Source organism: Pseudophryne corroboree, chromosome 8, assembly GCF_028390025.1.
Source record: "Pseudophryne corroboree isolate aPseCor3 chromosome 8, aPseCor3.hap2, whole genome shotgun sequence".
Taxonomy (NCBI): Eukaryota; Metazoa; Chordata; class Amphibia; order Anura; family Myobatrachidae; genus Pseudophryne; species Pseudophryne corroboree.
Window position 1 is genome coordinate 228,875,446 of NC_086451.1, and position 14,150 is coordinate 228,889,595.

The 14,150-nt window shown below is 44.0% G+C and overlaps 1 protein-coding gene across 1 annotated transcript in view; it reads left to right on the forward strand.

Moving 5' to 3' along the window:
• The window catches only part of NALF2 (NALCN channel auxiliary factor 2), a 519,176-nt gene that overhangs the window by 498,308 nt on the left and 6,718 nt on the right, over positions 1-14,150 (forward strand). The gene's annotated exons all lie outside the window — the stretch shown is intronic.

Sequence of the window (14,150 nt, forward strand, 5' to 3'; positions counted from 1 at the left end):
TGTCACCGCACCCTCCCTGCTCTCGAATGCCCTCATCCTGTCAATCAGGCTGGGGCTTAGAGGGCAAGTCCAAGACTGATTGACAGACTGGGGCTTAGGTGCTTAGAGGATGCAGGACCCATTGTGCACAGGCACATTCCCTTCGCCATTGGACAAAGCTGATTCAGGCCCATGTTCCATTCTATGAGCCTGATTTAAAGGTGGATACAGGAGTGATTGGTGCTGCATCTTTAGTATGAGCAGATATGAGAAGGTATGTAAATGATGCAGGTGTCATCTTTTGAAATGAGACACCCACCTGTGGTTTCACAAATCTACTGCATGTGTCCGAAGACTCAGCACTGGATCATCATAGCTAACATTTGGCGGACCATCAGAGATTTGAGTAAATCTAAGGTTATTGTACTCAAATATTTCACAGAATATTTCTTAATAATGTGGTTAATTACTCTGCACACAGTTGAAAAGACATACAAATGTATCCAGTCACATGGCTGTCAAAAATCATCATGTCAACACTATAATGTTGACATGGTTCAGCAGGTATATTTACTGGAACGTCGGCTCATCAGACCACTCCACCGGAACTGGAGGTCACATGACCACCGGAACCCAGAAGAAGATGCTAGGAACGCTGCTGTCGCTGGGACCAGGTAAGTAACTGCTGAATGTCAACATGGTCATTGTCGACATACTAAGGATGTTGACATTTCCACCACATCAACATTTTTATGTTGACCTAATGCGTGTCGAATGTCGATCTAACATACCACACCCCATAAAATATGATTTTGTATATGTAAGAAGCAGTATTATTAGGTGTTTATGGGACTCTTAATTTACTGTTGTAAATTGAAACGATTCTATGAATACCAGTGTGTCCAGTGCTACAGTATGTTGTAGCATTATCCATAGTCCTATACACTTATGTCTAAGCCTATTAACCTTTATACAGCATCTCAGTTTTTTTACAGATACTTCTTTCTACTTTTTCTTTCTGTTCTGTAACATTATCAATAACATTAATTCCACCATCAAGGCATCAAATATTCGAAGGTCAAACATCTGTTTGACCCTTTCAGTGCTGGGGGCTGTATATCGTATAGTTGGGCCCGGGGGCGGATTGGGAACAAAAAGCGGCCCTGGAAAAATTTGTACTAGTGGCCCCACATGGGCAGCACCAGAGGTGTAAGGTCTAGCCATGGGCCATGGCAGCAGCACCCTCCCCCCCAAGACTTTCCAGATAGAGGGCATGTCCAGCATCAAGGGGGAAGTTAAAAGGAAATAAAATTAAATGTTATGAGCACATTATATGATACACCTCCAGAATTTAGGAAACTATATAATTCTTTAGAAGATATATTTTCTTGCTTATTACACCAACCGTATCCCAATCACTATTCACTCAATCTTATATGTCAGCCAAGCAGGCAGACAGAGCATACACAAGATCAGTGGTTCCTAAACTTTTTGGAATCATGGCACCATAGAGTATCAGCATTTTATTCATGGCACTCCTAGGCCAAAAATGTATTAGCGAGAAATTTTGTAATAAATATTAAAGCAAAAATTCTGTTTATATGTTGATAATGTCTATATTATCTTAAACAGCAAAGCTATACCTCTAGATACACTTTTACCGTGGAGCCGCTATGGCCGCTAGACTGAATACACGTGCTACGCACTTTGTACGCTATTTGCGTACAGAGTCCTGTACGTGGTACGTACTTGCCATACACACGCCACGCTGATTGTACAGAGTACGCACAGCGCATGCACACACAATTGATAACCTTTAAACCTTAAGTAGTAATACAATGTAATATAATTATTCTTATACTCTAAACCATGTGCCGTAAAGCACTAAAAAGATGTTATACCTTAAACCTTAAGTATCGCTGATGGTATAAAGTACCCGCAGTGCGTACACCTTATCAAGACTTATAGACCTTATACAGTTAGAATACTCTTTAAACCCTTGCAGGAAAGTGAGGACACAACACCGTTTTGTAGTTGAAACCACAGGGTTCTAAGGCCACCGTGGATTATTCCAAAAGGTAAAACAGTATAAATTATACACTACAGGCTAACAAGATAAGTCTAAACAGAATAATGGCTACAGAGAATGTACATACGTGAGAATGTTCACAAGCGCAACCCGGCCGGTCCTCCGCTCGTCATACAGATAGCGTTCAGAGTCTTCTGACCGGCCAGGTAACAACGGGCTTTTTATACACAACTTACATACACAATACAATGGTCACTGTAATCTCATTGTCCATTGGACACAGAGGTGTGTCTCTTCATTACAGGAGAGGTCATAGGTTGATTTGAAAAGGTGGGCGATGTCTTTTTCTAACTGCTCTTGTGGGTGGTATCCACTGGATTCCCGCCGCATACATAATATACAGTAAATACAGTAAATATCTATATTCTACTTTTGTACATAACTATACGCAGGAACATGCGATCTTTCTCTAACTAACACCGGAATGTTACCCTTAAAATACCCTACAGCTGGATACTAGACATCACCTTCTAACCTGAGTCTGACCCTTCCTATCATGCAAAGGCGAATCCCTTAGTCCTGGAACTGTTTAAACTGTTGATACTCGCTGATGCGGTGTAGGGGAGCTATATCTAAAATGTACACTATTTGGGTTAAATATGTAATGTTCCAATAACCCTCTTATGCGTTCAAAACTCTACCGTAAATGCGCATACCACGCGCTAAGGCGCATGGCCGTGGAAAGCTACTTTACGCAAATTGCGGATATGTGCACGCACGGCAGACTGAGTGCACGCGCAGCGGGCATGTGCATGGGGTTAGTACATGGGGTGTGCATTACAATATTTTTCGACTTTGACAGTCCACCCTTTGGCAGTCAACAATAACTGCCACTATCTAGACATTAAACAGAAAAATATACAATACAATATCTACAGATGATTGGATGGTAGGAGGAGAGGTGTAGGTGGGAAATGTATGAGCTAGTGAAAAAGTAAAAGCATGTATGTATGAAATTCATGTCTGAGGGGCATGTATTATCGTGCCGTATATGTTCTAGATAAGCTTCGAGGTATTGCGAAGTATACATTAAATCCTTCTTATCCCGTATTAAGGGTCTGTAAGTGGGCCAACAAACACTACCGAGCTCTTTTCGGCTTCTTGTTCCAACAAATGGGGTGCACATTTAGTTGATGATACATGGGGGGGACATATGTGAATGCTAATATATGGGTATCACCTATCGACTATGTGTGACACTACCTGAAGTTTGTAGAGATGAAGATAAGACACGTATCACAAATACATTCACATAATATTTGTGCAATCGTTCTTGGGTGTTGATTGAAGTCTTTTCCGGATGGGTGTATCCTTGCTGAAAGTGTTAATCAAAGTCTTTTCTGGATGGATGTATTTTTTTTTCTGAGAGTGTTCATCAAAGTCTTTTCCGAATGGATGTATTTTTGCTTGAGGGAAAACAAAGAAGAAACGGGTGAAAGAAACGGACCGTGGAATCACGTCTTATCACAACATTGTCCCTATTGATGGGTCATAAATTAAATCAGTTGTTGTAACAATGCCCCCGCTCCTTAAACTCATCACTTTGGTACCGTACTTGCGCCGCTTTAAAACTCGAACACACCTAAATATCAAACCAATCATTATGACAACTCCCAGGATACAAAGGAGAAACTTTCCTACACTCACGATAACATTTTGAGCCCATTCTCCTAAACCTGAGAACCAATTGCGTGGGTTCAACCATGAGACCCAGCCGGTCAGTTCATTACTCACAGCAGTAAGGGTAAGGTTGTGTCTCCTTCGGAACTCCCACTTCAACTGCAAGATATCGTCCATCTTTTGATCTATGACCTCGGTTAAGTTGTCAGTGCTGTTTGTAATATACGTGCAGCACTTCACACCATACTGAGTTGCCAAAGTGACGCAGTACCCACCTGTCACCGCTGTGATATAATTGAGGACCATCCTGTGCTGGATCAGTTCCGTTTTGTAAGCTTGCAACTCCCTCCCTGTATACCTGAAGGTGTCATCATACATCTCGGTGATATTATCTATCAGGTTCGCTAGCGCATGGATATACCTATAATTTATAATTCCTCTGGCGGTACAGGTGATGTCTAACGCGAGTAGGAATTGAATCCCGGTGGATTCGTGGATCAAATCAGAGGCTGCGTGCTCTGTCCTATCTATAAGGTGTCTCTTAACGATGTGTTCATAGTGAGTATGAGTGTAAGGAGCTTGAGCATTGCGGTGAACATCTTTCATCTTATCATGGGTTATGGTCATAACCTCTGGCAACACTCTTCCAATGTAACACAATCCCTCTGAGTTTGGGGCAAGCCACTTATACGCCTTCCTCCCGCATATGAAATAGGCATCATCGGGGAGAACATATGGGACAGAATATGACATTACCATATTGCAAACCTTCCAGGTGAAAAATCCTATCCCTATCTCTCTCATCTGATCAGTACACGTATCAGGCTGTATGATATGCGCACAGTACCCTGGAGATACTTCTCCAACCCGCATGGCCTTACTTCCTACAGTATACCTATACCGAAAATACCTTCCACCGTCGGCTATTTGGCGTATAAGTTCAGGGTCTACAGGCATTCTGTCAGCTCTGTGTGAAAATGCCATGGTTTGGTTATTCCATGTCACTTCCCAATTTCCCGGCTTTCGGGAATTGGAAATATTGAAACATACTAAGGATCTATCCACATGATATTGGTGGAGCTTCAGACTAGGGGGCTTAGAAATATAAAATGTATTGTCCTCCGGTCTCCCACCCCGTAATTCAAGTACCTCATCTATTGTTAAAGGATACGGTACTAGTCCTGACTTGCTCTGACCTTGAGGTACTTGTGAGCACACCCAGCATTCTGTCTGGTTTAAAACCTTACCCACTAATGAGTGATAGTCACTCAATGGATGACGGTCCATGTTGATATTAAGGCTGGACTGACATCTCTGGATGCACCCGTCCTCAACTATGTTTTCACAATTTCTACAGATACAATTTTCCTCAGCCAATAACCCTTCACAGTGTCTCCTAGTTTCTTGACTACCAGATCGTTTTCTGATACTCGCCTTTGCTCGATGGATGTGTTGCTCTTGGAATTCTACAAATCCGTCCTTGTCATCAGAACCCATTCCAGATCCTTTCTCGACCTCTCTGGTACTCTCACCGAAACAGACTGCTCTGGTCAACAACAGGGTCAACAGGAAAACCCGGAACGCAGTCTCTTGGGGTAAGTCCATCTTGTTAAGGGGGAGAGAAAGGAAACAAGGAGGGGGAGGAAAGGAGGGTAATGGGAGATGGAGAAAATAATAAAAAGGAAAAAGAAAGCTGGTGCGACAACCGCCTCTGGTCTTGTTATTCTCCTTGCTCAGGTGCCGCCTCAATCTTCCCGGAACAGACACTCCAGTGTTATACGATGTTCTCTGCAGTCTGTTCTTTGTCACGGGCTTTCTCGGGGTCAGCGACCTTCTTACAGTGGGACGAGTGGACCCAAGTCTCTCTTTCGGCAACCTTCAATGCTGTCGTGCTGGTTAGTAAGACTTGGTACGGTCCTTCCCATCTGTCAATAAGGCAACCTGAGCATAGAAAATTTCGAATCATTACATAATCCCCAGGTTCAATGTCATGACAATTACTGTTTGGTAGGTCAGGAATCACCAGCTTTAAGTTTCAGTTATGATTCCTCAACTGCTGGCTCATCTTAACCAAATATTTTACAGTCACCTCATTATTGCATTTCAAATCATCCTGGGGGTCAATCATTACATGGGGTTTTCGACCAAAAAGAATCTCAAAGGGTGATAGGTTAAGGGGGGACCTGGGAGTGGTTCTGATGCTGTACAATACAAGTGGCAAAGCTTCTGGCCACAACAATCCTGTTTCAGTCATCACTTTGCTCAACTTGTTCTTAATAGTGCTGTTTACTCTTTCCACCTTCGCACTCGCCTGTGGGTGGTACGGAGTATGCAGCTTGCTATTAATTCCCATCAGTTTGCACATAACCTGAAAGACTTCACCTGTAAAATGGGTACCCCTATCGCTTTCAATTATCCTAGGGATACCATATCTGCACACAAATTCCTGCACAATTTTCTTTGCACTGAACGTAGCAGTATTTGTGGCAGCCGGGAATGCTTCTACCCAATTTGAAAACACATCAATACAGACTAACACATATTTTAAATTTCTGCAGGGTGGCAACTGTATGAAATCAATCTGTATCACCTGAAAAGGGCCGTCTGTTGGCGGGATATGGGATGGTTCTGTTGGTATTGACTTTCCAATATTCTTCCTCAAGCAGATAATACATGTCATTGCTCTCTTACCCGCATGAGAAGAGAATCCTGGCGCACACCAGTAGGCTCTCACCAGCTTACACATACCCTCTTTGCCCAGATGAGTCAGACCATGTGCCGCCTCAGCTAAACTTGGAAGATATGCTCTGGGGGCTACTGGCTTACCTTGTCCATCTGTCCAGAGTCCTGAGGACTCCTGGCCATACCCTTTTGACCTCCAAACTGCCTTTTCCTGTGGAGAACACAAATTTTGCATTTCACTTAATTTTTGTGTATTAACGGTGTTGAATATCATCAGTGATGTGATATCTGTTTGTATGGGGGTGCTGGCTGCTGATTTAGCAGCTTCGTCTGCCCGGCTGTTACCAAGTGACACTGGGTCTTGACTGTACGTGTGGGCTTTACACTTGATAACAGTCACTCTGTCAGGTTCCTGTATCGCTGTTAGAAGCCTTTTTATATGGGATGCATGCGCTACAGGTGTGCCAGCTGCCGTCATGAAATTTCTGAGGCGCCATAGGGCCCCGAAATCATGCACTACTCCAAAGGCATACCTAGAATCTGTATATATATTGGCTGACTTACCCTTAGCCAATTCACACGCTCTGGTTAGGGCGACCAGCTCAGCAACTTGTGCTGAGTGCGGTGGGCCCAGGGGTTCAGCTTCTATGGTACCTCTGTCATCTACGACTGCGTATCCAGTACACAAGTCTCCCGAGTCCGTCTGTCTGTGGCAACTACCGTCAGTGTAAAAAGTAAAATCTACGCCTTCCAGTGGGTTGTCACTAATGTCAGGTCTTGCAGTGAAAGTTTGGTTCAGATATTCCATACAATCATGTGTGTCAGTGTCTGTACTAAATCCTCCTTCACCATCATTCTCATCCTCCACCCCTTGTGCCTGTCCAGGCACACCGGGGAGGTAAGTTGAAGGATTTAGTGCGCTGCATCTTTTTATGGTGATGTTTACAGGGACCATTAGTGCTAATTCCCACCTTGTAAACTGTGATGAGACATGTCTGGTTTGGGCAGAGTTCAGTAAGGCTGACACTGCATGAGGTGTATGGATGGTCAGGTTGTGTCCTGACACTACATCTTTGCTTTTACTCACTAGCAAAGCTATCGCTGCAACACTTCGCAAGCATGTGGGGAGAGACCGTGCTACGGTGTCCAACTGTGCACTGTAGTAAGCTACCGGCCTGCTGGCATCACCATGTCTCTGGGTTAGGACACCTGCTGCGCACCCAGCACTTTCCGTACCGTACAATTCAAAGGGTTTCCCATAATCTGGCATGTCTAGTGCAGGTGCCTGTGATAGGCATTGTTTAAGTCTCTCAAATGCCAGTTCGGACTCATCTGTGTGAAAGATCCGATCTGGTTTGTTCGAGGAGACCATTTCCTGCAAAGGTAAAGCCAGTATGGAGAACCCTGGGATCCAGTTTCGACAGTACCCACACATTCCAAGGAAAGTGCGGATCTGTTGCTGGGTTTGTGGCAGAGTCATGTCGCGAATCGCCTGTATTCAGCAGTGAGGTGTATAAGTCCTTGTGTCAAGCAATGTCCCAAATATTTTACCTTGGTCTGGCACAACTGTAACTTATCCTTTGAAACCTTGTGTCCCGTATTAGAAAGGTGAAACAGAAGCTGTTTCGTGTCTTTCAAGGACGACTCAAGTGAATCTGAACACAGCAGTAAGTCATCTATATACTGTATTAATACTGATCCACTCTCAGGTTGAAAGGATTGTAAACAGTCATGCAAAGCCTGGGAGAAAATACTTGGGCTGTCAATGAAACCTTGGGGTAAGCGAGTCCAGGTGTACTGTACTCCCCTGTATGTAAATGCAAACAAGTATTGGCTGTCAGGGTGCAGAAGGACCGAAAAGAAAGCAGAACAGAGGTCAATGACAGTGAAAAATTTCGCAGTAGGGGGAATTTGCATGAGGATGACAGCTGGATTTGGCACTACAGGGAATTGGCTCTCAACTATTTTGTTATCCCTCTTAGATCCTGCACTAGCCTGTAACCCCTCCCCCCACTCTTTTTCACAGGGAAGATGGGACTATTGGCAGTGCTGGACGTCCTAACTAGGATGCCCTGTTGTAGCAAGCGCTCTATGACTGGGTAAACTCCTAATTCCACCTCTGGCTTCAGAGGATACTGTGGGATTTTTGGAGCTATCCTACCATCTTTTACTTGAACTACTACAGGAGCTACATTTGCCATCAATCCAGTGTCTTGTCCATCTTTGGTCCAGAGGGATTCCGGTATCTGGGAGATCATTTCCTCTACCTTGGATGGACACTTGTCTATAACAGCAGAGTGTGACATTAACCTTTGTGGGGTGTCTAGCATATCCTGCACTTCCTGAACGTGATTCTCGGGTATATCTAAGAAGACACCTTCAGGAGTACAATATATGACACACCTCATCTTACACAATAAATCTCTCAAAAGTAGATTAGTCGGAGCCGATGCAGCTAGCAAAAAGGAATGCTTGGTTTGCAAAGGCCCTATCGTAATCTCCGCTGGTCTACTCAAAGGGTAGTGTTGCACTATTCCTGTTACCCCCATTGCTGAAATTGTTTTACCCGTGGTTTTCATACCTACCGTTGAATTTAACACTGACCTGGCCGCCCCTGTATCTACAAGGAAAGGTAGTGATCTACCAGCTACATCAACTGTGACCTCAGGTTCACTACCAAGGCTAGCAATTAACTTCACTGGCTGTAGACTACAGGTGTGGCCTAACCCCTATTGTATGTTGTGACCCTCCCGCAGCGCGCTGGCAGCTACATTATGTGAGGGGGGTAGCTGAGAATTTCCAGAGGTCTGCCAGTCCCTCCTAGGTGGGTACCTCCTGGTTTCCCCTGCATGTGGCTCATAACTCCTATGCGGTCCCTGATCCCAATTACGTGTGTTATACTGTGGGTCATGTTCTGGTCTAGGGGGTCGGTATACCTTATGTGTGTCTTTAAAATTACAGTTACGTGCGTAATGTCCTTCCCTTTTGCAGTTATAACATTTTACTACATACGACTTACCCTCAGGGGTCTGGGGTTTTGGCTGATGTGGCTTCGTTGTCAGGGCTTTTATACTTACTGTCATCAGCTTATCCCCCTGTGACTCCCTGTGTTTAATGATGTTCCGATCATGCTCGATAGTGGACTCTCTTAATGTAGCCACCGAGATACCTCTCCAGTTAGGTTGAGTGGTTTGTACCCTGTTTCTCAACGTTTCTTTTAACCCGTCCATTAATACAGACACAGCTACCTCTCTATGATGTACATTTTCCTTAATGTCCTCGACCCCAGTGTATCTAGCCATTTCCTGCAGTGCTCGATGGAAATATTCAGAAGCCGTTTCACCTTCTTTTTGTCTTATGGAGAAGATTTTATTCCATTTGACAACAGTAGGGAAATATACTCCTAATTGCAGATTGATCTGTCGTACATTCTCCTGAGTGTACTCATCAGTGAGAGGTACTTCTGCGTCTAATTTACAATTAGTAATGAATTTTGCAGGGTCAATATTAGAGGGTAAACATGCCCGTAGCACTGTTCGCCAATCTTTGTTTGTGGGTTCAGTGGCGTTACCTAATTCTCTAACAAACCTCTGACATGCGGTTAGATCCTTTCTGGGATCGGGAAATTCAGACATAATTGTCCTCAATTCTGTCCGGGACCAAGGACAATGCATAGCAATGTTCCTGACGGGAGTGACTCCCTGAGCGTCAGTCCTCCCATTGGGGACTGCTATCACCCTGACAGGATTTAGTTCAATTACATCATTCTGAGTTGCTTCTACAATGTGAGGTGCAATTGTCTCTGTATAATGTACTGTACCGTACTTACCTGTGGACACGACCTCACATACTCCTCCACTAGGGGCCTTCACTACTCTTATTGGTTGGTACGTGCCCACCTGGGTGTCTCGTATGGTGGCTGCTAGAGAGAGTGCCGATATCGTGCTGGGCTCATCTTCTTGGTCGCAGTCCTGAGGGAAGTTTAAGATGGGATACAACTTGCACGGGTTAGCATTAACACATTTATTAAGTTCACTCTTATCATATATCAGTATGCCATTATCTGTAGCCACTTTCTCTCCTGTAATATACGGTGGTGGTGGTGGTGCAGTTGCTATCAGTTTAATGCTAGGGTTGGAACCAGCTGCGTGAGCTAGTTCCCTCTGCATATTGCCCTCTTGTTGCCATAAATGTAAACAATCTGTATGTCTAATCCTTTGTTTTCTGGATTTTATTAGACATATCCTTCTCCTTAAATTCTGCAACACCTCTGGACTAAAACTGCCTACCCTAGGGAATGGTTCCCTATCTTCCGCAGTCATACGTTCCCATTCATTGCATAAAACCTCTGCGTGTGATCCATATTTCTCACACATTATGTACCTCGCCAACCCCTTGGGCCGCGGAATATCAACCTGAACCCTGGTTGATCGTCCCTTACTTGAGCAACTGGCCCCCATCTTTTGCAGGTATTGCCTTCTCAGCTAATTCCTACAAAAAAACAAAATACTCAGTGATAAGGCTACGGTGAAAGTTCAACGAGTGCTCTCACCCACTCACGCCCACGTTGGCCAATACACCTAAACACTGTCGTCAGCGCCGGTCGTACCCAACCTAGGGCCCCTGTGTAACCTTTATTTACTGGAAAAATATGGGAGTGACTTACCCTTTCCCAGTAAATATTGGTCGTTGGAGATTTCCTGAGTGACCAGCGAAACTCCCTTAAAATAAAAAAACTGTTACACAAATCACGTTGCGTGTGCTACACTTAGCGCCTATGATCCCGCGATTTTACGCAAAAGTCGTAAAAGGGTATCACGTTGAGCTAAGTATTGCACCCACTAACGCACGGTACAATCACACAGCGTATAGGTAACTGTTACTTATCCGCTGTACGACTAATGGAATCGTTTTTCAGGCTGCGAAACCTCAGCCGGAGCATTTCTAGACGGGCCTATATGGGTTCTATGCCAACCACCTGGGCTGCGCTCTCTACACAACTCTCCGATGACCTCTTAGGCCGCGGTATTCAGAGCTTCGCTTGACTTTGTCAGCGGTTTTCTGACTTCGCTGACCTCTTGGTCTGCTGTAATCTACTACTTGCTCCTTTGTACTCTAATCAATGTTAACGTGAGCAAGCCACTCTCACGCCACCAAGTGTCCACTCACCTGGTGTGGTCTCCTACGGGATCCCGAATTCCCTGGGTCCACAAAACCTTTATTGTTTGCACACTCACGCTCGTTCACTCATATACTCTTTGGTTTTTCTGTACAGAAAATTAACTTTCATTCAGATAAAACAGCCTTAGTACCAGAGGTGATACAGTAAGAAAAAGTTTTTTTTTAACTAAATATTGGAAACTGAACAAATTTGTGCTATTATCGCGTGGCTACCGTATCGCGCCTAAAACTGAAACAATGCTATTGTGATTTGTACTTAGTGGGCATACCTGTACGCACGTTGCGTAAAAACGCCACGTGCGTAGGAATGTACGTAGCGTACGCAGTCCTGTACTTTGTCCGTGACACGTGTACAAAGGCCGTACGTCCGCAGTACTACAAATCCCACACTTCTATAAATGTAAGCGATATTTAACTATAATCGCTCATTTAACACTACACACAGTTTCCTCTGTATCAACCTTTACAACTAGGCCAGGCTGTGTGTGCGTCTTACACTTACTTCCTTAAATATTAACTCTATATTTTAACTAAATAGCAACAAATTTTTCAGTACAGCTCAAAATGAATCTAGTAATCGGTAATTATGGCAATAATGCGAGCAGATATGCAAAGTACAAAATACAGGTATATGCGTGTGATGTGTGCGCATTTGGCGCCAAACAGAAATTTACAGATCTTAAAATAGCTTTGCGTTCTTACCTTCCGGATCCCACTAGCATCCCAACAAATCTTGCAGAGCAGACGCTTATCTTATCAGCACTAGTGTATCCACCAACCAAGAGAAGGTTTGTGTGGGATACCTTCCCGCCCTTTGCTGATGGATAAAGTCTGCTGTACCCTGCTAAGCTGTGGGTATGAGGAAAACTGGACGAGCCCCCAATTGATAATGTCTATATTATCTTAAACCGCAAAGCTATACCTCTAGATACACTTCTACCGTGGAGCCGCTATGGCCGCTAGACTAAATACACGTGCTACGCACTTTGTACGCTATTTGCGTACAGAGACCCGTACGTGGTACGTACTTGGCGTACACACGCCGCGCTGATTGTACAGAGTACGCACAGCGCACGCACACACAATTGATAACCTTTAAACCTTAAGTAGTAATACAATGTAATATAATTATTCTTATACTCTAAACCATGTGCCGTAAAGCACTAAAAATATGTTATACCTTAAACCTTAAGTATCGCTGATGGTATAAAGTACCCGCAGTGCGTACACCTTATCAATACTTATACACCTTATACAGTTAGAATACTCTTTAAACCCTTGCCGGAAAGTGAGGACACAACACCGTTTTGTAGTTGAAACCACAGGGTTCTAAGGCCACCGTGGATTATTCCAAAAAGGTAAAACAGTACAAATTATACACTACAGGCTAACAAGATAAGTCTAAACATAATAATGGCTACGTGAGAATGTTCGCAAGCGCAACCTGGCCGGTCCTCCGCTCGTCATACAGATAGCGTTCAGAGTCTTCTGACCGGCCAGGTAACAACGGGCTTTTTATACACAACTTACATACACAATACAATGGTCACTGTAATCTCATTGTCCATTGGACACAGAGGTGTGTCTCTTCATTACAGTAGAGGTCATAGGTTGATTTGAAAAGGTGGGCGATGTCTTTCTCTAACTGCTCTTGTGGGTGGTATCCACTGGATTCCCGCCGCATACATAATATACTGTAAATACAATAAATATCTATATTCTACTTTTGTACATAACTATACGCAGGAACATGCGATCTTTCTCTAACTAACACCGGAATGTTACCCTTAAAATACCCTACAGCTGGATACTAGACATCACCTTCTAACCTGAGTCTGACCCTTCCTATCATGCAAAGGCGAATCCCTTAGTCCTGGAACTGTTTAAACTGTTGATACTCGCTGATGCGGTGTAGGGGAGCTATATCTAAAATGTACACTATTTGGGTTAAATATGTAATGTTCCAATAACCCTCTTATGCGTTCACAAACTCTACCATAAATGCGCATACCACGCGCTAAGGCGCATGGCCGTGGAAAGCTACTTTACGCAAATTGCGGATATGTGCACGCACGGCAGACTGAGTGCACGCGCAGCGGGCATTTGCATGGGGTTAGTACATGGGGTGTGCATTACAATATTTTTCGACTTTGACAATGTCATCTTTAGGTTCCATTATGTGGTGAGGATCAAGATTTGCTTATGTTTGTCCACATATTTTATGATTGGCAGCCACCAACACTGGTTTTGCCTATTACATTGACCAGAAATAATTTTGATTGGTCCTGGACCACCAATCCAAGGCACCCCTGCAAGTGTTCTGAGGCACCCCAGGGTGCCTAGGCACACAGTTTGGGAACCACTGCACTAGATCATCTGCAATCACAGGCTAAGTGGCAAAGTAATTTTCACATATGCAAATTATTTTGCATCTTATTCATTATGTCTATAAAAAGGACCACATGGCCTCAAACAAAACAGGCCCCACAGGTGTGTCGGCCCACCGGGAATCTTCCCTGTAACCCCTATGACCAATCCGCCTCTGGTTGGGCCTCCTTTCCTCTGCTGGGGATTGTGTTATGTTATTTTCTCCAAGCTA